The sequence below is a fragment of the Tenrec ecaudatus genome, chromosome 2 (assembly GCF_050624435.1).
Source record: "Tenrec ecaudatus isolate mTenEca1 chromosome 2, mTenEca1.hap1, whole genome shotgun sequence".
Taxonomy (NCBI): domain Eukaryota; kingdom Metazoa; phylum Chordata; class Mammalia; order Afrosoricida; family Tenrecidae; genus Tenrec; species Tenrec ecaudatus.
The window spans coordinates 269,281,036-269,307,534 of NC_134531.1; the positions used below are offsets into that span (position 1 = coordinate 269,281,036).

Below are 26,499 nucleotides of genomic sequence, written 5' to 3' on the forward strand. Positions count from 1 at the left end.
CCTACCCCCCCACCCAGCAGACGTTGCTGACATTAGCTGCTATGTTCCTCGACTCATGGAGCCTCCAGGTGCTGCAGAGGAGCACTGTTCCAGGTGGTATTCTTAGCTGTAATCTTTCTGGACATAAATCACCAGGCCTTTTATGCCATGGACCGATGGGTGGGTTCATACCACAATCCTTTAGGTTAGTAGTCAATCGGAAACTCTTTATAGACTCAAAAAAATAGTTATAGTCAATTAATATGGCCCTTCCAGCCATAATCCCATATGTGATATATGATAATTCTGGATTTCATAACAACTGTGGATATGGACCCCTCTTGGGGGCCATGATTTACTGATGAACAAGAAAAGGATGAGATTAAGAACTGACCTCAGTAGAGGCTGTGCATTGGGCGATCTTGATTACTGTTGCTTGTAATGGATGCAAGGAATGATATGGTCCAGCTAAGAGGAGGAAAGCTGCCTCTGGAGTGACCTGGGAAACCCTTGGTTGATTAGGATTAGTAGTAGGCCAATGCCTCCTGGAAACATCTTGGCAGAGGCCCAGGTCACATGTGAATAAATAAGATATCGTCCAGGGGTGATTGCTCAATGTGACTCCCACCAAGAAATCTTCTCTTGGGTCATGTAAGAAGGTGGGAGAAGATACTGATATGATTCCCGGAAATGTCCTCCTACTGTGTATAAAATGAAGTAGCAATGATGAAAAATGCAACTTTCCTCCAGTTCCTAAGTGCTTCCCCGCCCTCCCCACTACCATGATCCCAATTCTACCTTACAAGTCTAGCTGGACCAGAGGATGTACACTTTATACATATATAATAAATTTCATAATCAGCCAATATATTCTTTTAGAAAAAATGTTCTTATTTTTTCCAAACTTGTTTTTTATCATCTTAAAAGATGAAGAGTCTTTTTATTGATAGGTTATTTACATGTAAGATTTTCATGTGTTTTAAAATGGTTCTGTTATATGTTTATTATTAAATTTAAATCAAGACCGTGACAAAAATGACAATGTATGTCTAGCTATGTGGCAATATGAAGCATTTATCATTCTACTTCTCATTTTGTCATGGTTTGCAGGGAAGGGTAGCACCCTGGTCTCGGAAGAATGGAAAACTGGAGTGATTTCTCTGCTTTCTTCTGAATTACATCTTCTCCACCCCACCCCCTGTGTGCTATTGTCGTTATCTGTCTCTCCTCTGCCTGAGAGCACTTTGCAATCATTCAGGAAACATGGATTACATAGTTTCTCTCCCTCAGTCTCTGTACTTTGAAATATGTATTCAAAAATCAAGGGGGACATTGTCTATAAGGAATGTATAATATGGTAAAAGAAGTCGACATGTCTTCACTTTTTCTTTCCTTGTTTTCAATGTTTCCTTGATAACTTTCTGAGGTTGCGGCATGTGCTTGATCAAAATAAATAAGCATATAGGATATCTGTCTCTGTTTTAATAGACAGACAAAATCATTGCAATATTTATATCACTGTACTTATAAGAAGGGACGGTTGTGTATTTTAGCTCAGGTGGAAGCGTAGCCTTCAATCGGGAGTTAAGGGGAGTTTCCCAGCCGTGACATGGAGTAATAGCGCTAACAGTAGGGTGACAAAAGGAAGGCCAGACCTGTAATCGGTTTACTTTATTTCTACACTTGATAATGAAATTGGAAATAGATTCCCACATTGCTTTTTCATGATCTTCCCTACCACCTTGTGTATTCAAAATTAGCTCCCAGATAACACTGTGGGATTCTACTCCTTGTCAAAGATGCACTGCAAAGAACACGGACCCAAGCTTGAATGCAGACATTGCCACCCCATGTGCATGGCCTTAGTCAGTCACAGTATCCTTCTCCTCTATTGTCTGTGAATGCAGTAACGTTTTGTTGTATACTGTAGACTTCAGGTGAAAATTATGTTAAATAACTAAAAATCTTAACATTGAATCCGTGTACAGTAGGATCTCAATAAATGCCTATACTTGGAACATTTCTCATGACTTTAATTAGAAGTCATTTACTTCCAATGTTCTCCCATTTTCTTGATATAAATAAAAGTGTGCATTCACACACACACACACACACACAAATGCAGACCACTGAGCAATGCAGAGGGTTAGGAGCACCAATCGCCCACACAATCAGATATCTACATATACCATCCTACTCCCCAAAAACTTAATTACTAATACTCTAGTGCTGACCCAATAACAAAACATGTTGAGTAACATTTTTAATATGAATTATAAGCTGCATTCTTACAGTAAAATAAAGACTATAAAACATTGCAAAGATGACGCTACAAAATTCAAAGATAACAACGGAGAAAGTATCAGAACCTAAGTGGTGACCACCATGTAGAAAGCTGTGCAGGACAGTGGGGACCCAAAACTGATCAGCCAGTTATCTAGTCAGATGAAGCCGCTGGCAGACCCCTTCTGGGATTTGAGACCACAGGAAAGGGTTTCAACCAGAATTAATATCAGATGCAAACCATAGTAATGGTGATTATACTGGATTTGACTTGATTCTTGATCAGCTTCCCTCCCTCTTGACCCAACTTGAAATTGTTCTAGGTGCAAGTATTTCTTGGTCCATGACAAAAACTTCTTCCCCGGCCTTTTAAATACTGATGGGGGTCTTTTCTTTCTTACCCAGTATTTGTAATTTTATCTTTACATTATTATTTTATCATTACCACTTTCCTTTGTTTCTGTTGGTTTTTCCAGTTTGTGAAGCACAGGAGTAGATGCATAGAGATAATAACTGAGGCAAGGATTTAGAGGGGACATGGGGGGTGAGGGGACATAAGGAGGGGGAGCAGGTTTGGGGAGCAAACAATGTATGCGAGAGGGGGGAGGGAGCACTAGAAGTGATTGTGATGCACAACTCATTTTATTTTTTATTAAAATATTTTACTGGGGCCTCTTACAGCTCATATAACAATTGTATCAAGCATATTCGTACATATGTTGCCATCATTATTTTCTAAACATTTACTTTCTATTTGAGCCCTTGGTATCAGCTCACAGCTCATTTTAAAAGCAATTTAACCAAAGGGCAGGGAGGGGGAGGAAGATACTCAAAAATTGGTTGGAATAATAGGGTAATGACTGTATAACTCTTCCTGATATGATCGAATTATTGTATGATATGTGGATTAATAAAACTTTTAAAATATATAAAATGTTATTAAGGAAATCATAAGAAAGATGGAATGCATTTAAAATACTCTATACTATACATGCTACTGTGTGTTCATACCATCTGATTTCAAGGTTAATTAAGTCGGGTGACTAAAATGAGCAGGAGGAAGGGTTGGTGCTGCTGTCTCATGAATGGCAAAGGTGAAGAAGGTGGAAGGGCGGCGATAAAGAAAGATGTACTTGGTGTAACCTTCCAGAAATTGGCTGACCTTTTTGCTTTCTGCTTTATCTAAAAATGTTTCTGTACGGTATCAGTCCTCCTCCCAATGATTGCTCGAATTTCAGGCTCCCATATCAGAAAAGGGTTCCTGTTAGAAGTCAGAGGCAGTCTGGAATCAGTGGAACCCTTTGTCCTGGTTCTTGTATGTAGTACACTCTTCCGGTCTCTCCTACATCTTCTCTCTTACTGTCCGGCAGTGTTGGACACCCTCATCTCCACCAAGTGGTTGATGCCTGTCAATACCTCTGGTGTCTGTTAGCTCTTGAATTCCTCCAGGATCTATACTTTGAAACCTTTAACCCTACATTTTTTGACACATAATTTCATTATCAATTACTTTTGATTGGCACCTTGATTAGTTGTAAATCTTGTGAAGTAGTACACAACACCTAGCAGGAATCTATTTTCTCCAGCAGGAATCTATTGTTCTGAGCTTGATGGCTGTCATAGATGGCATTCCAGACTTTATGATGCTCTATCTGGGTCCTTTTCCATCACATTGATAAGCTTTGCCAGAGAGTACCATATGTAATGAGCCTTCGAAGTTCTTAGAGCTCCATGATATAAAAGCGGAATTAGAGACATTGTGTTTAATGGCAAGGAAACCACTTGGACACCTTTGATTTTCAGTTTATCTGGCGCTTGCTGCCTTAGAACATTGTGCAAATCAAAGGAACTGTCAAAGGCAGTACTTTACTACTTTACTGGCACTCCACTTCTTGACTTCAAGACAAAGCATCTATGGAACTGATCCTGGGCAGGGAGGGAGGGGGATTCTTATTACCAAGGCCTTCTTTTTCTGAAGCCAAAGGACTGGCAGCAGTTTACCATTTCCCTTCAAAGGTTGGTTGCTAGATAGCAACCCTATGGAAACAGTCCTAATCATAAACCCCACTGTTTTCTTGGCACAGCAGAGTTATCAGTGTGGCTCTAGGTCAGAATGGATTCACTCTTTGGTCATGAATTTGGGTTGAGTTTACCTACCTTAGACCCTGATGCTTGCTCAGGGTACTTTCATCTGTTTTAAGAAGCTGCTCAGGCAGGTAGATGCCTTTCTCCTCAGTGATTTTCTTAGTGGTATCTGGGAACCGTTTGGACATTTCTAAAGCCAAACCACGTTCTAAAATTATTTCCTCATCCTTTGTAGGCATTAAATTTTTTTAAACATTTTATTAGGGGCTCATACAACTCTTATCACAATCCATACATATACATACATGAATTGTATAAAGCACATCTGTACATTCTTTGCCCTAATCATTTTCTTTTTTTCCCCTCTTCTTTTCTTTTTTTACATTTTATTAGGGGCTCATACAACTCTTATCACAATCTATACATATACATACATCAATTATAAAGTACATCCGCACATTCCCTGCAGGCATTAAATTTTCCACCTTAAATTGTCCTCTGTCCTTTTGATTTAAGTTGTCATCTAATGAATTCACTTTTCCTCAAATTGCATTAGGAATCAGGAATGACATCAACAGAGGGTTTGGCAGCATCTGCTGGGATGCTATCGCTCTGTGTACGCCGTTGGCTGTGCAACTGCGCATAGTGTATTGTTCTATGTATGTGCAGTAGTCTACAAGCAAGAGGAAACACATCACAAAATGAATCAAGTTCCAAAAGGACAAAGAGGTGGTAGCTTTAAAAGCCATCCAGATTCCTTTCCTAACAGACTTAAGCAGTGACTGAGTGGTTTTCAAAGGAGGAAAGTTAAAAGGAAACTTCTATTCATTTGTGACACGGAAGTTTGTTTCAAGAAACAACATTTTTATTAGGAAAATTATATATTGTCTTCTACAGTCATCACGTCGATAAGAGATTAACAATTATTGCACCAAGACTACAAGGTTTCCATGACTGCAGGGATCGCTTTGTGAATTGTCTTATTCTGCCAGTGGTCCTTACATGTGACTTATTTACCTTGAAATGGTAGGAAACCATGGTGCAGACCTCAATCTACTATACATCTCAAGTAAATGAATATTTTTGTGCAACGTGATGACTTTTCTCTGCTTTGGGGAACACTTCCGGCATCATTATGGCGCTTTGGATGGACACCATGGATATTATTCAAGGTTGAAAGTGTTGCACTAAATACAGTGAACAAATATGTGAGAACCAAAAGAGTTCCCTCTTTGTTGTGATTTTCAACTTACTAGAGCGATGTACTACTCACGTATAAATGATTAAAGTTACAGGGAGTTATAAGCAGATCCTCACAACATTTGAGTTCATAGCAATAACAAGAGGTGGCTAAACATGTGCTCTAGTGCTGTCCAGTATGTACTATAGTTAGTAATGTACAGTTATGATTTAATACGGCATCTTTATGATTGTGTACATTTCTTTCAACAGTTTATAAGTATAGCATACATACATTTTGATAAAATTTACCTGTTTATAATAGATTATTTTCTATTTCATAGTTAATAATAATAGTAGAGTCTACATAATTTTTATGCAATCCTGACATGCATAACTTTTCTTAAGGTTTTCCTAAGACTTTAGGACCACATGATCCATCTGTGAACTTTTTTTAAATTGTCACAAATCTCAAAATAAAACTGTCAGTGTTGTTCCATGTAAGAGGATCTGTAAAGTTCAAATCCATGCCATTGTTGTCCATTAGCATTACATAATGCTAATTATTTAATATTGCAAATGTCTATAAAGACCAGTTTATAAGTGTGTCTGCATTCAATTCCTCATATCTATATTTAGTGTAAAGTTAATCTGGTTTTATACTTTAGGGTATTATTAGTAAAAGTATTTGATTTTGTAAACTTTTTATCAAAATAGTGAAACCCAAAGGCTTTTATTTTGTGTACTACACTATATCTGTCTGTTAGTGGATACTTACTACCTAAAATCTGACCATCTATTTCTGAAAGTTAGCTAATGAAAATCCTGTGGATCACAATATTATACTGTTCAATATACTGCTGGATGATGAGGCCTTTAATTTGGATGTTGTTGTTATTGTTGATGAGTAGATTTCAGCCCATGACACTGGAAGGACATAGTGTCCACAGCAGTAGACTAGTGCTTACTTATACTCTGGAAGACGGCAAGACTAGTCATTATTTCATTCTTTATAAATAGGACTGCCTTGGGTTAGAGCCAACTGGAATACAACTAAAACAACCATTAAACGAATTCTAGTGTTGTAGGTGCTCGTCTGTAAGTGGATTGAAGGATTTTACCATTGTCTAAGCAAAGTTCATGATAAGATTTTTTGTCCTGATACTGTGCCTTATTTGGCTATTGCCTCAAGACTCCTCATGCGTAAGTTATCAGGAGGCACATGGAGGAGAAGGAAGGTACTACCAGTCATGCTACTGGAGTTCAAATATCCAGGATCGCACAGCTGGTCCCTTCCTCTGTCACATTATCGGGGACATAGAAGTCAGTCACCGTGGTACTATTAAATGGTATAATATTAAATGGTATAAGACAGCAGGTATATGATTTGACTCAAATTTTATTCCCGATGTCTGAGAGGAGACCCTTGACTCCCAATGTCTAAGGAGATGAAGAACTAGGGTGTTGCATGTATTTAGCTCAAAGTATTTGGTAATTTATTAAAGGAATTTTAAGGAAATTTATTAGTATACAGTGTTTGTTTAATGTATTAAACTGGTTGAATGTATATATTATCAAATGCCTTGGAATTCTATAACTTATTAATGCAAAACATATAATGAACAAGGGCCATTTCTATCCAGTAAGAAGTTAAACACTCAACAAGATGAATAACACAGTGGCTGCAACAATGGACACAAGCAGCCACAATGGGGAGGAGGAAGCAAAACTTGGCAGTGTTTTGTTCTGCTGAGCGTGTGATCACTGAGTCAGAGCCAATTTGACAGATTAAGACCAACAACAACAAGTTATCTAAACTCGAAACAAAACCAAACACGTTGCCATTGAGTTGATTTTGACTTATAGGTACCCTATAGAACAGAGTATAATTGGCCTTGTGGGTTTCTGAGGCTGTAATTCTTTGCTGGAGCAGAAAGCCTCATTGTCCTCACAGGATAGGCTGGTGGGCTCAAACTGCTGACCATGTGGTTAACAGTCCAGTGCACACTCCACTAGACCACTACAGCGTCTCAGTAACTTGTTCAGGTCTCTTAAGCAGAACAAAGTAAATCACTTCTTATTTCTAAGTTATTTTACATTGTGTGGCATCTACTTTCATATTCCATTACTATTTATTTCTCTCTCTGTCTTACTACCCAATCTATTGAACTATTAAATGTGTAGCTCAAATTGAAGTGCTTGTTACCATTGACCATTCTCTTCCTCAGTGCAGTTCTTCCAGCCCCAGCCTTAGCTCCAGTGTCTTTCCTTCTCCCTCCCTGGCCTCTCCCCAGGCTCCTTCATAGATTCCTCTTTCTTTACTTCACGAAGAAATGCAAATGACCCCCACCTCGTACCCTCTTTTTCTAGTACTAAAAATTCCGTCCACTGCCATAGCCAGTCATCCTGTCTGCTAAATAAAATCATGTGTATATCTAGCATGAAATATTGGGGATTTTGCTTCTTAACAGGATAGTTTTCTAGATTTCAAGGATTTATTTTCTAAATTTGCCTTTCCTCCTTCCTCAGTTTGTTGGCAAATTTTCTGGCCACATATAACTTGATGTGCTGTCATCTCTGGGCCGTTTCATTTTAGTTTTCTTTTTTTATTTTCTGAATGGAGTGAAGGGCAGTAGAGGCTGCCATTTTGTCCATTTTCCCCTATCACTTTTTGGCCTTTAATCTCTTAATGTTCCATTCAGAATTTTTAAGCCCTCTGCCCCATTCCTGTTGGCTACATTTCTATAGCTGTTTAGGGACCTTGGATAGTGCAAGCAGTGAAGACACAACTGCAACATTGATGGCTTGAGGGCACACACATGCACCTCAGAAGAAAAAGTTGGTGTTCTACTTCTGAACCGCCCCCCCCCCCCACCACCACCACCTGCAGAAAAAAAAAAAAGAACTCTGTGGAGCATCGTTCTGCTTTGACATGCAAGAGGTTGCCTGAGTTAGACATGATTCGATGTCATTTACTTAATTATAGTTATGAAATTCATTCTCTTCCCATTCCCCCATGAGATTTTCAACTCTGAAGACAGGAATCAAGTATGTACATAAAGCATGTGTGATAAGTTGGTTTATTGTACCTACCTGGCCAATAGGAACATGTGGGATTAATCAAGTCACAGTTTGATTAAGGCAAAGAGATAAATGGCTGGGCAAGGCCTGCTCCTTGCTCTCTGGTGATTGGACTCTGGAGTGCCACTGCTTTAGCTAGTTCTCTGCTTCAACTTGTGAGCTACACTACCTGTGGGATAGTCAATCAGTGGATCATGTCACTAGAGCTTGAGATTCCTTCGAGACCTCCTTCTCCACACTGTTGGTGTGTACATCGCTTTAACTTGAGGCTGATGGATCCTGTCTTCTTTCCTTGCTTGAGTTCCATATCCCATCCAGGCCAGCTTCATTAAGCTCCTAAGCTGCTGACTGTTGGTGACCACCCTGTTGTTTGCTGCTTGTGGTCAGACGGACTGCATTGTCCTAGGGAAGACTCAGCTCTCTTCTTCCTTGATGTTGGACCCAGCAGCCCTTGTGAGTTGAAGGACTTCCAGTAGATTAACTGTTCCATGGAAGTAAGTAGAACTGAGCCCTCTGTACTGCTGTGTGGACTAATTAGCTGTTATATTGCTTCATGCTGAATTATAAAGATATAATGGCAAGTGTCCTGATCTTGTTTCTCTAGAGCAAGGGTCCTCAAACTATGCCCCGTGGGCCACATGCGGCCCACCGAGGACAATTATCCAGCCCGCCGGGTGTTTTTGCCCTGTTTTCTTTTTTACTTCAAAATAAGATTTGTGCAGTGTGCATAGGAATTTTTTCATAGTTTTTTTTTTAAACTAGAGTCTGGCCCTCCAACAGATCTGAGGAACAGTGAACTGGCCCTCCCTTTAAAAAGTTGGGGGACCCCCGCTCTAGAGAACCCTGCCTAACACAGCATGTTAACTGATTCATGGGGCATACCTGATTTCATCATCATCATTATTAGTGTATGTTACAGTTAAGCATATGGCCAACATAGGCGTCACAGACGATCAGAATAGCAGATTTTCATGTTTAAAATGTGAGATTATGGATGATTCTGTGAGAGAAGTCAGGACTAGAAAACTGTATATTAAAATCTAGTTTAGTACCATTAAGTCCTCTTATAGCAAACCTTTCTAACTTAAAGGTCTGTTTCTTGCTGCTGTTGTTGCTGTTTTTCTCGTTGGGAGTTTCTCTATTTCTCTACCTACACACCTCCCTTCTTTCAGCTAAGCATTAAGTAGCATGGCTGAAGTTTGTTTTGCTCTCCACATCGAGGATGCCATCACCTATCTCAGCCTTTGGATCAGAGCCTTGTATCTCCCATCTGTGCCAGGGAATGAGATAATATTTGACCTTCAGCAGTTACAGAGAGAAGCCTCAGACTAATCAAATGCGTGTTAGGCTTCTTGCTATAGGTGCAGTACACTAAAGCGTGCTGTGAAGAAACATCAGATATGGACCCTGCCCATGGCTATACGGATTTGTTTCAGACAGCTGAAGGATAGCAATTCATGTCTCTAAAAAGGAAAATTATGGGCTTTGATGTAGAAGGGCATTGTATATTCAGTCTCACCCTTTGGTGAGTTGAGGACCCACTTAAAGACCTGAGTAAGACAGAAGCATTTGATTTTTAAAGTTAATGCATCCTTTTACAAGCATTAGTCTTCAATAAAGTTAAGAGAAGTAGGAGTTAAAGGCTAATTAATTATTATCCTCATTAGAAATATATATATATATGTATATATATATATATTATGAACAAAGACTTAAATAACTTCCACAGCATGGAGGCTGTGATAGACTTTAATTAATTTCTAGGTGAAATTAGTATGCATTACAGTTTGGAGGAACAAAACACACAAACCCGTTAATCAAAATGTTCAGCTAACTGAGCTGAGCTTTTTCATTAGTTCTATTGTCTTGAATTTCATCGCTGTACCAGCTGGCTTCGTGTCAGTTTGTAGTTTGGACCTTTACATCAAACAGCAAAAAAATTAATTACAAGAGAAGAAATCCCAATAGGAAATGTGTGTTTATGGGTTTTCACAATTAACTAAACATGAATGGGGCTGTTTACAGAGGAAATGGAAGGAGAAAGGAAGAATTTAGTGGAATTTTCTGGAATCATTAATTAACTGTATTAGTCACCTGCTTCCCTATGTTTGCTTTAAATCTGTTTAGCCAAAGCTCTTAGCTTTCTCATTTCTCAAATTATCCAGTTCTGATACCTTATTGAATCATGCCATGAATTGTGAATTTTCCAACAAAATACCTGTGTTAAGCATGTTGAGTAGAGAAACAAATCTAGAGACACTCTTGTATGTATAAGAGAGAGCTTTATATCAAAAGTAATTGTATATTAAGAAAATATCCCAGCCCATTTCAGATCAAGTCCATAAGTTTAATATTAGCCCATATGTCTGATCCTAGTCCGTAATTCCTCTCAGACTCACACAGCACATGCAGTGATGCTGAATTCAGGAAGATCACAGTCTGATGGGTGGAAAGTCTTGTGCGTCCAGTGGTGGAAGCATCTCTACATGGAGCTCCACCAGCCCCTGACTATATCTCCTCAACAGAACAGGGAAGCAGAGAGAGAGAGAGAGACAGACAGAGAGAGAGAGAGAGAGAGAGAGAGAGAGAGAGAGAGAGAAGAGAGAGAGAGAGAGAGGAAGTTCTCAGCATCATCCTGAGATGGCCATGCCCCTAAGGGGGTATCATCAGGCTGTGAATGCCCCCCTTCACTCTTCATATCATCAAGCTGACATGAGATTACATAACTACCACACTACCCTAAATAGCAGCTCACAAAAATAACATTTCTTCATTTTGATATGAGCAATATTCTATGTTGTAAATTATAAGAATTGGAAAGATGATGGTTTGATGGGTTAGGACCAGATTCCTTGTAATGCATCTTTTAGAATCAGAAGCATTGTTCTCAGATGTCACAGACATTGTCTCTTATATATGCTAGTTACTTTAAATGTAACTTTTCTAAGCATCTCATTTGTTGAATAAGAACTAAAAGACCTCACTGCCAGTAAGTCCATTCTGACTCATAGTGGCCATTAAGTACAGAGTAGAACTGCGCGTGTGGGAATCATGCTCCCTTTATTGTGCATCTACTTTTTCTCTCTCGCTTTTTGTTCTTATTACAACTTAGAAACCTTTACGTTCAACCCATTTTCTAGTTCAACATTCTAAAATATTGGTCGTAGGTTTTTTTAAAACATTTTTTAAGCTTCAGAAACCTGGGAATCTGAAGAAAATGATAGGTTCTCAGAAAATAACACATTTGAACATACTTAATATTTAGCACAAACTATCTGAAAATCACCAGAAATGCATGGATCCCAGGTTATTTCACTGATAGACATATGCATACATAAATTGTATTCATCTGTAACTGTGCACACATACCAGATACATGAGAGTACGTTTAAAAATGTATTTGGCTTTAGTGACCCTGTCCATGCATATAGAAATAAGTTTATGCCAAGCAAAATGTGTTTAAACATGTCTCTGTGGTAAGTAGATCGCAGCAGACAAGTTCCCTCAGGAATTCCCACTCACCCTAGTGTCGTTATTCTGCTTTGGAAAAACGCCCGTCCAAAGAGTGGCTTCGAAGGAAATCTGCTCAGCCAGTTCAAGGCAAGACAAATGGGTCAGAAGGTGATGGACACTGATCTTTGTTGTTTTTGTTTCCCGAGAGACAATCTTGATAGGTCTTTTTAAAGCACACGTGATAGCTATGGGGGCTAATTATGAATAAGTTTTTAGCTAATGGAAAATTCATTGGTAAGAAAAATCCCAGGAAATTGCACTGATTTTTCCCCCATCACAACAGTGCGCCTCCTCATTCCTTTTTTTTTTTGACTTTTCTATATTTTTTATTTTAATTTTTTTAAAAAATCTTTTTATTGGGGCTCATAAGGCTCTTATCACAATCTGTACATACATCAATTGAGCAAAGCACCCTTATACATTCATTGCACTCGTCACTCTCATAATTCACCTTCCACTTGGGTTCCTGGAATCAGCTCGGTTTCCCTTTTTTTCCCCCCATCCTCCTCCCTCCCCGATCCCACCCCTGGTCCCTTGATAGTTTATAAATAATTATTATATCTTATCTTACACTCCCCGGCATCTCCCCTCACCCACCTCCCCCTTGACAATCTCCCAGAGAGGAGGTTACACATAGATGTCCGAGATCGGTTCTCCCTTTCTACATGCCCTTCCCTCCTGGTGTCGCCACTCCCACCGCTGGTGTTGAGGGGTTCGTCTGTCCTAGATTCCCTGTGCCTCCAGATCCCTACTGCACCGCTGTACATCCTCTGGTATAGCCAGGTCCGCAAGGCAAGGTAGGATTGGGGTCATGATGATTGGAAGGGGAGGAAGCGTTCAGGAACTAGAGGCAGGTTTTGAGTTTCATTGTTGCTACACTGAACCCTGAGTGGCCCATCTCCTCCTCACTACCCCTCTGGAAGGGGTGTCCAGCTGTCTACAGGTGGGCATTGGGTCCCCATCATGCACTCCCCCTCTTTCACGGTGATGTGATTCTCACCACCACCCCACCTTTGATGTTGGAGACCTGGTCTCCTCTGTCCTTCATGGTCACCTATATTGGTGTGCTGCTTCTGTGTGGGCTCGGTTGCTTCTGGGCTAGATGGCCGCTTGTTTGCTTTCAAGCCTTTAAGTCCCCAGACGCTATATCTCTCAGTAGCCGGGCACCATCCGCCTTCTTCACCACACTTGCTTATGCACACTTTCGTCTTCAGCCATTATGTGAGGAAGGTGATCACACAATGATTGTTTTTGTTCCTTTGTATCTGCTACATGGTCCATTCAACACCTTGTATTCGCTTAGGCCGTGTGCTTCTTCTCTGTGGGCTTTGTTGCTTCTGAGCTAGATGGCCGCTTATTTGCCTTCAAGCCTTTAAGACCCCAGACGCTATATCTTTTTTTGATAGCCGGGCACCATCAGCTTTCTTCACCACATTTGCTTACACACACGGCTGTCTTCAGTGATCATGTCGGGAAGATGGGTATTCTGCTTAGCAGGGCGAGGTGCTATTGTATTGGGGGATTCATTCCTTATGGGTAACAAGGACTGACCTATGAAACACTTGTTGGGAAACATTGCCCCTTCAACCAATAGCCCTGACCTTGCCCTTTCAGGCTACTGTTTGTTTTCCAAACTCAAGGAATATTGAAAAGAAACATGCTTTTTGCCCCTCAACTATGTCAAAACTGACATTTCCGCAAGGTGCAGTTGAAGAGCACGGAATACAGAAAGGGTTGGGGAGTTGGAATCGCCTCCTTTAGAATGGTAAGACCTTGATGGAGTAAAAGCCAAACACTTGTTTCACATTCTGATAATTTTATATAATAAAGTATTTTTAGCAATACTTTTTTACTTACCCTCATAGTTTAGATTATATCTAAATATGTGTTTACTAAGTTAATTCAAATATTGCTTCTTTTTTTTGTTTCCTGTTCCATCTACCAATTTGTTCTAAAACCAATCAGTCGCCTTCTTTTCCATCACTAAGTAATTGAATATTTTAAAACTATATTTATATACAGTATCCCTTAGTTATAAGCTCATTTGGGTGACAATATTTCACTGTACTGTCTCAAGTGCTGCCACATTTCCAAAGTGATTTGTACACCATAGCTGAGGCGAACCACTGAGCCTGTTTTAATGGGAGCGTTTTCTCTTCGTTAGGGGTTTGTGAGCTGTGAGCTGGTATGAGGCCCTAACAGGCATGTTCTAGTTTCACTATTATGCCAAGGTCACTCTGAAAGTCTTTATGTGATTTTCTTCAATTTATCTCATGCTTGGGTTTATAGTTTTGCCCCAAATAAGAAATTTAATGTTGTGTTTGTCTACATTAAACTTAATTTGTCTCTTGTCAGCTCATTTACAACAGCAATAACATCCAAGAGCTACCCTTCAGAAGATATTGTCTGGAAAACACTAATATGACTTTTCTATTTCTTTGACACATGTCTTTCTGAGGGAAGATTTTCCAAAGAACCTTAGTGAATCTCTAATAATGATTAAATAGACTTTTCTATAATGTATTTATTGCATTTCTAAGTAAATTTTTCCATTAACTAGGAATTTAGTTTCATGCTCCATATTATAATAGTATGTTTATGTGTATGCACTTTTAAGCAGTCACTGTATTCTTGAGAAAAATAAAGACAATAGAATAGAGGTTAAAGTACATACAAATCTTAAACTGCAATATGTCATCAATTTCCTGCTTTCGTTTTTCAAAATAATTTTAAGTATTTGAGAGCAGTTAGTTTAATATAATGCGGTTTTACTTACTTTATTAGTTAATACATTTTAAAATATGCTTTTGACAAGAAGTATGGGTATTTAATACTGTTATATTTTTGAGAGACTAAAATTAAATATTAAAGTTAGATATTAAGAAATACTTTTAAGGTAGAATTTAAAGTATATGCACTAAGAAGTATAATTTCTATGCATTGAGAATGCCTTTTCAAATAATTAGTGATGGTGAAAATGTGGAAAATGTTTTCTCTTATTTCATCTGTTGAACAAACATTCTGCTTAGTCAATTAATGTTAGACAAATATACAACTACACTTAAGAATCTGGTCTTTTTATAATGCTGAAATATTGTAAAAATTTAAAAATGACTAAAAGTGCACAATTGATTAAATAAATATAAGTATACATAAATGGAATATCATCATGGAGATATATGTATTTATTGACATAGAAAATGCTTTTAAAAAAAATTAAGCTATATAATGAATCTACTTTTGTTAAAAAATGGTAAGTATATAAACCAAAAACTGACTCAGATCAACTTCCTGTGGGTTTCTGAGACAGTAATTGTTTAAGGGAGTACCAGTCTTTGTCCTGCAGAGCTGCAGGTGGTTTCGAACCACTAACCATGCAGCTCACAACCCACAGTATAAACACTACACCACCAGGGCTCCTTAATATGCATATCATAATTTTTGTGAATTTAGAATATAGCTGTAAATATGAATGAATCTAAATAAAATCCTCAGAGAACATTGCTGAAAGGGAAACAGTGGTTGTACGACAGTGTTTCGTGTGTGTGCATATTTAAGAATTGTGTATTTTACCTCTTTTTAATTATGTTGCATATATAATTAAAATAAAAGAAAATATAATAGTCGTAGCAATTATTGAGCACATACTATGTGTTTAATGCTCTTCTGAAAATTGTGAGTGCCTTTAATTCATTTAATTTTAAGTATTCTACTTTCCAATGTATTTATATTATTTAAGTTTGTGAAAAATCAGTGCTAGAATATTAGAAATAGATGCTGATATATGTGGGTAGTTTATAAAAGTTGTACGTAAATTGTGTGTACGTGCGTTTTGGAAATGCAGCTGCAAAGCTTTGAATCCGATTATGAGATATGTTAGTATCACCCCTTGAGAAGTTTTGGTTTTACTCGTCACTCAATTTTCTATTTTATTCTGATGAAGATAATGGGAAAACTAAACCCTACAGTGGAGCAAATATGGTGTGCCTTCACCTCATTAGTCTGCCTTTGGCAATTGGAAAAGATGGGAAGCAGTAGGAGCTATGACCTGGGGTCACATTTCCACGAAGATTGAGAAGAAATGAGGAAATGGGGATGTCCTCCGTGCCAGGAGTGCTCCAGTCCAATTAGGAGTCTAATTCTAGAAAGGCACATAAAATGTTAATTTTAAGTAAACTATAATCATCTCATAGTTGTACTATAAATAACCCTTGAGAGCTTGTTTAGAGGTCTTGCAGGTTGAATTGGGAGGAATAATGAAGGAAGAGGGTGAACGGAGCTCTCACCAGAGCAACTTGATTTATCCTGTCTGGGCTAATGTAGCAAAACTCTTTTTACATTGATTCTGTATTTTGAAATCTAAAATGATACATAATTCAATGTACATTATTAGGACATGGTTTTATAAAATATAGTTGTTATTTTAAAATATGAATATATGTATGCAACATTTGTATAACATGGTCATGCATAAAAACTTGCTTAAAGAAGAACTGTCCTTTCGGTTCAACCTGGTTGCATAAGTGGTGAGGCTTCAAAAGTTCTTGGAAAAATCAATCTTCATTTTTTCACAAGCTTTAGGAAGCCCTCTTGTATGTTTGCTGAAAAGCAGGGGTAATTGATTTTCTCCACAGAAAAATGGAAGCTAGAATTTTAGTTTTACAATCTATTGGTCTGTGGACCATTCTTTCTCTGAATAACATCAGAAATCAGGCGATATTAGCTGTCATGTGTGAAAATCTTTCAGAGGCCAAACCCTGTGCCACGCACCTCATTCACCAAATACCTCATTTCAATCTTGGAAGAGCTTTATGGAAGCTCTTTCTCACAGATGAGGCCACTGCGCACGCACTCAAGCTCAGGGAAAGCTCCCTGCCGCCAATTCCACACCGACTCCTAGTGGCTCTATGGCAGCGGTTCTCAACCTTCCTAATGCTGTGGCCCTTTCATACACTTCCTCAGGTGGCGGTAACCCCCCAACCATAACATTTGTTTCCTTGCTACTTCATAAATGTAATTTTGCTATTCTCATGGATCAGGTGACCCCTGTGAAAGGATCGGGTGACCCTCCCCCCTCCAAAAAAAAGGGTCGCAACCCACAGGTTGAGAACCACTGCTCAATGGGATAGAACTGCCGCGTGTGGGTTTCTGAGACCAAAACTCTTTTTTTTTTCCCATCATTTTATGTGGGGCTCGTGCAACTCCTATCACAAACTCGTATCGCAGACATCCATGGTGTCAAGCACATTTGTACATTTATTGCCATATCACCATTCTCAAAACATTTTCTTTCTATTTGAGTCCTTGGTATCTGCTTCTCATTTTTCCCCTCCTTCCCCCACCCTCCCTCCCTCATGAACCCTTGATAATTTATAAATTATTTTTTTTATGCCTTACACTGACCAATGTCTCCCTTCACCCCCTTTTCTGTTGTCCATCCCCCTGGGAAGGGGTTATAGATAGATCATTGTGATCAGTTCCCCTTTCTTCCCTCTACCTTCCCCTCCTGGTATGACTACTCTCATTATAGGTCCTGAGGGGTTTATCTGTCTTGGATTCCCTGTGTTTCCACCTCTGATCTGTACCTGAGACTGTAACTCTTTATGAGGAGTAGAAAACCTTATCTTTTACTTGTCTGGCCTCTAGTGAGTTTGAACTCCTGGCTTTGTGGAACACAGCCCAGTGAGTAATCACCATTCCACTATCAGGGCTCTAGCGAGATTTAATGGCTTAAAGCCACATTGCTCAAAAGTCAGAATCAGAATTCAAGCACTTGTCTCTGATTTTGAAATGTGTAATCCTAACATGATGAAGTACAACTGCCCTTGTTTTTTCATTTCTTTTGTTTTGAGATTGGATATATACATTTATTATCTACATAGGAAGAAACGTGAATCTTGACACTTACACCATAAACAAAATAAATTTCAGGTCTTACTGTGTAAAGTTGAACCACTTATCTTTATGGAAAAAAATACAAGAGGATACTTTCACAAATAGACAAATATTTTTAAAGTAAATAGATGGGGTTTTCTACTCCCATACAAAGTTACAGTCTCCGAAACTCACAGGAGCAGTTTGATCCGGCTGTATTGGTCACTATAAGTTAGCATTGGCACAATAACAGTAAGATGTTTTTTGTTTGTTTTTTGTTTTTGTTTTCAGTCATTTTATTGGGGGCTCGTACAACTCTTCTCACAATCCACACATACATCCATTGTGTCAAGCACATTTGTACATTTGTTGCCGTCATCATTCTCAAAACATTTGCTTTCTACCTGAGGCCTTGATATCAGCTCCTCATTTTCCCTTCCCTTCCCCACCCCACCCTCCCTCCCTCAGGAACCTTGATAATGTATAAATTATTACTATTTTTTCATGTCTTACACTGTCTGATCTCTCCTTTCACCCATTTTTCTGTTGTGTGTCCCTGAGGGAGGTGGTTATATGTAGATCATTGTGATTGGTTCCCCTTTTCTCCCCCATCTTTCCCATACCCTCCTAGGATCTCTACTCTCATTATTGGAGGGGTTTATTTGTCCCAGATTCCTTGTGTTTCCACCTCTGATCTGTACCAGTGTACATCCTCTGGTTTAGCTGGATTTGTAAGGTAGAATTGGAATCGTGATAGTGGGTGGGGAGGAAGCATTAAAGAACTAAAGGAAAGGTGTATGTTTCATCAGTGCTATACTGCACCCTGACTGGCTTGTCTCCTCCCTGTGACCCTTCTGTAAGGGGATGTCTAGTTGCGTACAGATAGGCTTTGGGTCTCCACTCGGCACTCCCCTCCCACATTCAAAATGATATGATGTTGTTGTTCTTTGATGCCTGATCCTATTGACACCTCGTGATCACACAGGCTGGTGTGCTTCTTCTATGTGGGTTTTCTTGTTTGTGAGCTAGATGGCCACTTGTTTATCTTCAAGCCTTTAAGACCCAAGACGCTATATCTTTTGATAGCTGAGCACCATCAACTTTCTTCACCACATTTTCTTATGCACCCACTTTGTCTTCAGTGATTGTGTCAGGAAGGTGAGCATCAAGGAATGCCAGTTTAATAGAACAGTGTTCTTTCATGCGCGAGTACTTGAGTAGTGGCCCAATGTCTGTCTGGTTCCTTAATACTATAAACCTATAAACAAAAAAAATGATAAAAACAAGAGAAGGCTGTAAATAGTTCAAGGTCTATTTGTTGACCTTTAGAAGTGTTTTCTGGTGGAGTCTGATGGGGTGCCATGCCCTGGCCCTACAGCCTATTTTTGGTATTCCCTGGGGACTTCGTTGCTCTGTTCCCCTTGCTGTTCTCTTGCACACCCTTAGTGTTTCACCTCAGTGTTGTAGGGTCAGATTGGGCACAATTCCTGCACTGTGTCTCCCGTGTTGTCCCCCATAGCACTATGGGTCAGTGAGGGACATCGTGTCTCATGTCCAGTAGTGGGGCTGACCCTATGGGCCTCTCTGTGCTTTGACTGCTCTGACCGGGAATATCATCCTCTGGGTTTGTTGGGCCAGTATGTGTTCCACTCTCTCTTCCTCCCCCTTCACTTGCTCCTGTGTGCTCTGATCAGACATGCCCCTCTCCCTGAGCTGTAGCATCAGCGCTGTCCTCTGAAGTGAATTCTATGGGGAGGGGACACCGCCCTTGTTTTAATGTAGGTTCAGGAACCTTTAAATCTCTACATCAGCATTTCTACATGTGATCTACAATTTGCTCATGCTGAGAATAGCACAGCGTAGTTGATAAACAAGCAGATTGCTGCCTGGACTCAGTCCTGATGTGATGAATCAGAATCACTGTGGGATGAACGTTTATAACAAGCTTCCCTGGTGATCCCAGGGCACACTGTAAGATGGGCATCTCTGTCCTATGGGATCTGATTCCCACCCCAAAGGTGATCGTAGCCCATTCTTATTTTATTTTGAAGCAATTGTCAGCTAACCTTCCTTCTTAAATTCTTCTTGACTTTCATGCTTTATTGTTATGTTCCTGCTAACCAGTGCTCCTCTGTGTTTTCAGGGGTTCTTCTTTCTGAGTCTGTAATTACCACTGCTTATGGCGGTCTTCCCATAACTTTACTCCCCATCCCTAATTTTCTCGTGAATTGCAACACCTGATTTCTACCCATCTTGGAACCCTGTATACCCTTCAATGTTAGATTCAACATACTTAAAAAGGAGCTCATTATCTTCCCTCTCCAAACTTCCTCTGTCACCATTCTCCCCTACTTCAGTCAAGGCTGTCACTTCTCAGTCTCCAGACCTCAAAACTGCACATTTGCTTTCAAACGTTCCTTTTCTGGCTGATTCCATTCAGTCAATCAGTCATCAATCCTGTTATTTCCATCTGAGAAATGCCACCGGAGTCATTTTTCACTTCTCTGTCTCGGTGTGACGATCTTCTCTTACCTTAACTCTGAATTTCCTCCATTTTCGCCAAGATCCTGTCTCTTCGATACTCTACCAGAGGCACTATAATAGCAGCCCCATTTTAACTTCTCACTCCTTAAAAAAAAAATAATAAACCACTTGTTCCCTCCCACCTGAAAATATGGCCCAAATTGCTTAACATGAGGCCACTCTTAGTCCAATCTCTTCCTCCCTGCTTTGCCCTATTTCTTCCCCACAAGCTCATTTGGGGAACCAATCTCTTCACAATACCTTCACAGCCTCTTCACATAATGCAAGTGTGCAGTCCTAAATTTTATCTGTAATCTGTCGAGCTACGAGAAGCCACCCAGTCATTGCTCTATTTCTATTGAAGTTACTTTTGAAATATAGCCAATGAAAACCCTATGAGTAACCATATAATATCATCGAACTATATAATGTGGGAAATGCCTTCATTTGGATATTTTCATTGTGAGTTGCGTAGGAGTAGATTTCCACCCATAGCATTCCAATCACACACCTCCATCAAAGCCATTTCTCAGCATATTAGAGTCATCCGAGACGCACACATTCCAGGACCTTGGAAAAGGTCATCTAAGATCTTTCTCAGAAGTGGTGGAGGCTACCAAGTCCAGGGACAGCAGAGACTGTGTCACGGAGTCTCAAAGGAACAGGGTTGAGACGATGGGGTTCTTTCTCCTAATGTGACTGCAGATTGCAGGACTCCGAGACAGCCGCAGGCTGGCTTTCTAGCACATACAGGCAGAAGCCGTGGGACAGTGTCACTGACAAGCTGAGGGCCACAGGGGCTTGGTTGCAGACTGTGGAGAGGTGCTACTGTGGACTAATGCCTAGCCTAACTGTTGACTGATCCTGACTTGTAGTAAGGTATTTACTTCCCGATTAAAACCCCTTAATGGTGAGTGTTATCTGTGAGTTCTGTGTGGCCACTGCATCATGGAACCCGGTACAGACGTAGAGTAATGTGGGAGGAATGCTTGGTGTCTGAACAGGTAAAGAAGGATGGACTTTGAAGGCAGGTCTGACACCTGGCAATAGGGAAGCCAGAGGAGGTGACGTATGGAAACCCGCATGCCACTCATTGCATGTCCAACAGAACATAGCACTGTCAGATGGTATACCTGTTGGTATGCCCATGGCTGCAGCCACTGCGTCGCTTCTCTTGCAGGGGATATGCCTTTACTCATTTGCAGGGGATATGCCTCTGCTTCATGAAGCATGCTGCCATTTTTCAAGGGCTGATCTCTCCTGATAACACACTCAAAAGATGTAGCCCAAAGTCGCACCATCCTCACTTCTAAAAAAGATAAAAGCTGTACTTCTTCCAAGACACTTTTGTTCACTCTTCTGACAGTCCATGGTAATGCCAGTATTTTTCGCAAACCTAACTAAAAAGTATCAATGATTTTCTAGTCTGTTTTATTTCTTGTCCAGTTTTTACGTGCATATGAGACGATGTATAAAAAGCATGGTGCGGACAGGATCCCCCTCAGCACTCAAAATGCTGTCTTTGCTTTTTGACACTGTGAGGAGTCCTTGTGCGCCAGATTTGCCCAGTGCCGTAAGTCCTTCCACTTCATGGCTGCTCGTGCTATGAGTATTGATGGTGGATGCAGATAAAATGAAATCTTTGACAGTTGAATTCTTTCCTCTGTGTGTCCTCATGGTGTCTGCTGGTCCAGTTGTGAGGAGTGTTTTCCCCTGTACTTGGAATTGTAAGTCGCACTGGCATCGTCATCCTTGACCTTCATAAGCAATTCTGAGTTCTCCTCGCGGTCCTCAGGCACCCGTGTGCCATCTGCATATGGCAGGTGGCCACTCCGTACTGAGTCTTCCTGCAATCCGGATGCTTTGTGTTTTCTAAAATCCTGCTTCTCAGATTATTTGCTCGGCACATAGTTTCAATAAGTGTGGTAAAGGGACACACCCCTGGCACATGTCTCCTCTGATTTGATTTTATTTGATTTAAGAAAGAGGGAAGGAATGTATTGGAGCCCATAAAGGAAAGCCTAGAAGGACCCAGCATACCGTACTGTGTAGGCATGCCGAGCAAAGGGTCACACCATTCACTGTACCCCCGTGTCACAGAGGGACTTCCCTTGAGCCGGAGCCCCAAAGCTGACTGAGGGGGACGACCATCTCCCCTGATATTAAACCATGCAATTTTCCCTTAATCTGTTTCAGAAACTGCCTCTTGGTCTATGTAGAAATTTTGCATAAGAACAATGAAATGTTTTGGAAATCCCATATTTTGTAATGTTCTCCATGGCTTGTTAGTTGCATAGTTAATGAAATGCAGGTAAACATATTTGACTTGCTCCAAGATCCATCTGATATCAGAAATAACATTCATCATTCCACGTCCTCTTCTGAAGTTAGCTTGAGGTTTAGTAACTCCCATCGATGTGCTCCTGCAACAGTTCTTGAGTGATACTCATAAAAATCTCACTTGTATGTGATATTAATAATATAACTCAATAATATCCACATTCTGTTGGATCGCCTTTTGTAGGAAGGGCACAAACATGGCTCTCTTCCAGTTAATTTGCCAGGTAGCTGTCGGTGGCATTTCTTGGCATAGACAAGTGAGAACTTCTGCATCCACTTGTTGAGACATAGCGATTTGTATTCCACCCATTCCTAGAGTCGTGTTTTTCGTCCGCTGCCTTTTGTGTCACGTTGACTTCTTTCTTTGATACCACTGGTTCTCGATCATATGCTACTCATTGACATGGCTGAAAACCAGTCCTTTATGCTACCATGATTCTGTGTATTATTTGTATCATCTTATAACACTTCCTACATTGTTCGGTATTTTCGCTGATAAAGTCCTTCACTATTACAACTCGAGCTTGAACCTTTTCAACGCTTTCAGCAAGAGCCACGGTGAGCACATTCTTCCTTCTTGGCCATCTAACTTTGCACACTTCACTACAGTGCAGTGTTCTCAACCTTCCTAACGCCATGACCTTTCAATAATAGGTCCTCGTGTTATGCTGACCCCCAACCATAAAATTATTTTTGTTGCTACTTCATAACTGTAATTTTGCTACTGTTGTGAATCGGGTGACCCCTGTGAAAGTGTTGTTTGCCCGCCCCCCCCCCAAAGGCAGTGGTTATCAACCTGTGGGTCATGGCCACTTTGGGGGACAAATGACCCTGTCATAGGGGTCACCCGATTCATAACAGTAGCAAATTTACAGTTATAAAGTAGCAATGAAAATAATTTTATGTTCAGGGGTCACCACATGAGGAACTATATTAAAGGGTCACGGCATTAGGAAGGTTGAGAACCACAGCCCAGGGGGTCATGACCCACAGATTGAGAACCGCCGCTGTAGTGCATGACGTTATCGTCTCAAGATGCCCTTTGAAATGCTAGGTTCGGCTTGTTTACTTCATCATGTCTTCCACTTACTTTAGCTACTCTAGAATGAGGGGCATGTTTCAGAGTTTCTTTCTGGTAACCTCTTGAGCTTTTCTTTCTTTCCTGTCTTTGCAGTGCCCTTTTGCTTCCTGCAGGTGTGATGTCATTAATGTCATCTCCCAATTCCTCGAGTTTTCTGTCCGTAGTGTTCAAAGCATGTAATCTGTCCTCAAGGTGATTCCAATTCCAAGTTGAATATTCTCAAGATGGGGTCTTGGCTCTCATGTTTTATTTTCTTCACTATCAACTTGAGCCTATAAATAATTTATGTTGCCTTCTATATTCAGCCCCTGACCTTATTTTGTCTATTTTAAGCAGGAAACTCTTCTCATATCATATTTTGAGTGCCTTCCAACCTAGACTGTCTGGTAAGCATCGGACTACTGACCAGAAGGTCAGTGGTTCAAACCCACGTAGTGTATAGAGAAGGATGAGACTGTAGCTCGTGGGAGTGATGAGTCAGAGCCAGCTCAATGCCTCTGGGTTTCCAAGCTGAGCGGTCCATCTTTTGCCACCGTAACAGAATGTTCCACTGCTGTTCCTGAGGTTTTCATGGACTCCTCCCTAAGAAGCGTACAGACAATGCTTTCTCTCCATTCTGTTCTTTGTCTGGAAGCCCCACTGAAACCTGTTCATTGTGGGTGATCCTGCTGGTAGTTGAAACAATAGTGGCAATGTTTTCAATGTCACAGCAATATGTTAGCCACCAAAGTGTGACAAACTAACAGGCAATTGGTAGAAAGCAACTCTGCAGCAAATCAATTTGAATTATCGTCTAGCTTATTAAATTTATTAGATTATTAATATAGACTAGTTTATCTTAAAGTAGAGCACACATGGGTTGGTTATGGCACTTTCCCCAATCTCTCTAGAAATGTGAACATTAGTTACATGCAGGGGTAAGGTGATAAATTAAAGGCAATTTTCCTAAATAATGTTTTATTTTGAAGGGAGCAAATGAGCTTTAATGTGGAAAAGCAGTATCTAAAGTTTATTCTCAAAAAGAAGAATTATAATTTTATTCCCCTATTTTTTAAGTTCCTTTAGTAGAGCAGTCAATATTTAATGCATTTCCAATGCATCCTAGATATACACACAAACACACTTCAAATTAATGATTCACATGTTGGAATAACAAGTAGAACTGAAAAAGGAATACGTAAATTGAATAATAAAAATGACTTCACTTACTGTGTGTGGCAGAGTGAAATTGTTTATTGTGGCTCTTCTGTCCATGACTCTGTAACGTCCACTAAATAATTCTGTGGGACTATGTAAATAGAGCGTGTGCAACACTAATAGAGGGGAGAGTTCCGCTGCAGCTCCCCCGCCCCACCCCCACCCCCGGCCATCTTTGAAGCAGGGAGAGAGAAGTCCCAGGAACACTGGAAGAAGAGCATGTTCAAGATCTCAGGCTGAAGTGGGAGCGGCTGAGGTCTGAAGCCCCAGAGGTTGTGGCATGGAAACTATGGGTCCAAACAAAGGAGTTAGCCAAGGCGAGAAACTGAGGAAAGGAAACTATGAGACAGAACAAAGAAGTGGTGTAGGATTATAGGTCCATGAGGCAGTGTGAGGCATGGGCTTCCTGGTCCACTGAGGCAAAAGCCAAGGGGTCAAGGCTAAAAGGCTAGAGACTAGAGAGAGGCTTAGCAGCTGGCTGAGGGGAGGCGTTTCTCTGGAGCAATGACAGCATCATTACTGTTAACTGATCCTGACTTTTAGTAACCTGCTAACTTCTCATAAACCCCTGTAACTGTGATTCTTGTCTGTGAGTTCTGTGTGGCCATTGCAACAAGTTATCTAGCACCGAATAGAAGGAGGATGCGGTGGGAGAAACATGTAGGGTCAGAAGAGGTGAAGGGAGGTGTCAGGGGAGGCATGTCTGACTTCTGCCTCAGGGCATTAGGGAAGCCAGGGGACTGATGTTGTAACCCTCATGCTGTTTGTGCATTGTAACACCCAAAGTTTATTTGCTTAATAGAGTATGAGGTGGACAGATCCATGGACTTTAATCAGAACTAAATGTTATTGTCACTTTTCCACTTACTATGTTTATGAAGTTGGGCAAAAGCCCTGTCAAGATTTCTACTTTATGAAATCAATATTGTACTCACCAAGCCTTCCTAAATTGTAAACCACTATACAGATTTCACAATGTAAAGAAAATAAAAATCCCTACAACTAACTGGACCAATAAAAACATAATGATAGAAAAAAGACTGAAGTTAATAAGGATTTCATTTTACTTACATCTACAATCAATGCTTATAGAAGCAGCAGTCAATAAATCAAAAGACCTGCCGCATTTGGGCAAACCTCTATAAAGTGCTAAAGAGCAAAGAATTCATGTTGAGGACTAAGGGTCTCCTGTCTCAGAGCATAGGATTTTCAATTTCTTCCTTTGAGAGGGAAAGCTGGACAGTGAATAAGAAAGACCAGAGAAGAATTGATGCCTTTGGATTATGGTGCTGATGAAGGATATTGACAGTACCATCCACTGGTGGAAAAGCTAACAAATATATCTTGTAGAAAGTACAAGCAGA

General features: G+C 40.2%; 1 protein-coding gene across 1 annotated transcript in view; it reads left to right on the forward strand.

The window, feature by feature from the left end:
* Positions 1–26,499, forward strand: part of GBE1 (1,4-alpha-glucan branching enzyme 1) — a 394,057-nt gene that overhangs the window by 331,148 nt on the left and 36,410 nt on the right. The gene's annotated exons all lie outside the window — the stretch shown is intronic.